The sequence below is a fragment of the Echinops telfairi genome, unplaced genomic scaffold (genome assembly GCF_000313985.2).
Source record: "Echinops telfairi isolate 266 unplaced genomic scaffold, ASM31398v2 ScPeMD7_7424;HRSCAF=8462, whole genome shotgun sequence".
In the NCBI taxonomy this organism is placed as follows: Eukaryota; Metazoa; Chordata; class Mammalia; order Afrosoricida; family Tenrecidae; genus Echinops; species Echinops telfairi.
Window position 1 is genome coordinate 17,447,209 of NW_022111324.1, and position 2,522 is coordinate 17,449,730.

At 46.0% G+C, this 2,522-nt stretch overlaps 1 protein-coding gene across 1 annotated transcript in view; it reads left to right on the forward strand.

Moving 5' to 3' along the window:
* The window catches only part of PAPPA2 (pappalysin 2), a 350,680-nt gene that overhangs the window by 183,084 nt on the left and 165,074 nt on the right, over nucleotides 1-2,522 (forward strand). The window lies entirely within an intron of this gene.

The following is a 2,522-nucleotide window of genomic DNA, read 5'->3' on the forward strand; positions in this document are numbered from 1 at the left end:
AGTTTCCAGCTGTAAGAGTTTCCAGCAATGCCCCCAATTCTTGTACTTTCCAAGTCTTTATTTATGTTTTTCTTATGATATACTTGCTTTCACAAGCAAGTCATCCAGCCAATTCCTAATGCAAACAAAACCCAGCCTGTTGCCATTAAGTTTTTGTGGTTGTTATTGTTAGGTGCCCTAGAGTTGCTGCCAACTCCCTGGAGATTGAACCCATAGCTTCTCTATGTACAACAGAAAGAAACACGGCTTCGCCCTGCACCATCCTCACAATGGTCCCAGTGCTTGAGTCTATTGATACAGCCACAGTGTCAATCCATCCCATTGGGGAGGGCCTTCCTCTTTTCGGGTGCCTCTCCACTTTCCCAAGCATGATCTTCTTCTCCAGGGACTGGTCTCTCCTGACAACACGTCCAAAGTCTGTAAGACCAAGTCTCGCCATCCTTGCCTCTCAGGCAAACTCCGGCCATGGTAAAACTGCCCCCTTTGTTTTCCAAGGTTAGGATCTTATGGAAGTAAATCACCACCCTCTAATTCTTTGATGAGCCACCTAGCATTGCACTATCAGGGCTTCTCCTTCTTGCTTCAAGCAATGGCAGACTAGACCTGCTTTCCTGGGAAGAATGTCAAAGCCATGCCTAGGAGAGTGTGCATCTGACACAGGAAGAATTCATGGCCACTCTGCAGTCACGCCAGCTATTAAAGAGGAGAGAAAATGTCTTCCTTGACTGTCACCACATTCTTCTTCCCATGTGTGGTCTCCGAATCAGAACTAGAAGACAGTGAAATGGTCACAAAGCAATTTCTTCTGGGAGAATAGATCAAGCAAATGAGAAGTTGGTGGTTGGAACCTACCCAGTGACATCTCAGGAAAAAGGTCCAGTGACCTAAGTCCAAAAGATTACAGCTACTGGAAAGCTTATGAAGAGCAGGTCTGTGGTGACACACACGGGGCCACACAGGGCCAGAATCAGCTGGAAGGCAGTGGATGGTTTGGTTACATAACTGAAAATTCACACAAGAAGCAGCCCGACAACACTTGGAAGTTAATAATATTCCATTTCGTAGATGAGAAAACTAACACAAATTTAACTTGGCTGAATAACCAGTCGGGATTAAAACCCCATTTCCTGGCTGATTCTCTGGTTGATTCTCTTTCTTTAGTAGCACATTGCCTTTTACAAACTCAGCTCATGGGAGTCTTAGGCTACTTGCTACAGAGCTTCTCCTCCACGAAGAGTAAGCACATGCTGACATTTCCATCTGACCATTTCCCCAACCACAGAGCAGCGTAAGACTTGTATGCATGGCTGGACAAGAGTCTGGCTGAAGCCATTCTGTAAAGGGAAGCCATCAGTGTTGTGTAGGACATAAAATTGGTCTTGTTTTTGGAAATGTCTGGCACTCTCATGAGATAATTGGTTTCCCAAAAAGGAAAGATAGTTTGGAAATAAAAAAATCTTTAATATTTAGATGCATTTTCTAATAAAATGCCGAAACGCCAATAGAGAGGTTTTTCAAGGTGTTTTTGAAACCCCAAGATATTCCCTGCTTGCTACTTGCAAGCACTGAGTAAGGGCTAGAGGTTTTGTGGTTGAGTTGAGGCATCTGTTGAAGAAGAAACCGCTTGGCAGGAGATGTGTGGCCGCACTTCACGGCAGCCAGCAACCCTCAGCGATCCCTGTCTTCCTGGTCCCCAAGCAGCCACCGCCCTCGCTTGACTTTAGTGGTGGTTTTTTCCACCAGGCAAACGGAGGTTGAGGGCAGAATTCATCTTTGAAACCAGCAGCCGCCACTCCTTATACGCTTTCTCTCTTCTAAATGTCCAGTCTCTCACTCTCTCCACCTGCTGGGTGCACTTGGGTCATCGTGGGGTTCTAATAGGTCCCATTTTGATGCTGGTATCAATTGAAAAAGCTCTGCCATTGGTTTCCTCGTTCACAAGTTTGGAGGGGGAGAGAACTTAATGCATCTCTTTTCAAAGGTGTGCTTCCTACACCATACAATTTACCCGCTTATGTCATCCTTATGGCTGTGGGGAAAAAAGCGGCTCAACTCTTTCGACTGCTTCTGTCACCCTGAATGTGATTGCCACAAATCAGTCCATCAAAATCAGATGCTCCTCTCTGATGATGCAATTTAATGTCTGATCCCTGCTTACCCCTTGCTGGTGGTCTGTCATCACTTGCACAATGTTCTAAAGAGATGGTCAACCCTTCTCTCGCGAGGCAAAGAAACGGGCCGACAGGCTACAGTCAAACGTTTGATGACTCCTTCTTCACATGCGCTTCATTTTGCTCCTGTTTCTTGTTTCTCCTTCCCTCGCTCCACTTGCCTTCCGCTTCCAGCTCTCCTTATTCTTCTACATCTTTCTAAAAGCGCTTAGTGAGCTGGTCTACGTTCCTGGCACTGTGTGCTCCATGCTGAGAACACAGACTTAGACAAGGCTGTTGCCTTCAAAGATTCCAGCGACTAGAGCAGGAGGCTGAAAACTCCAAAGACCAATTCTCCCGCCTCCTAATTTT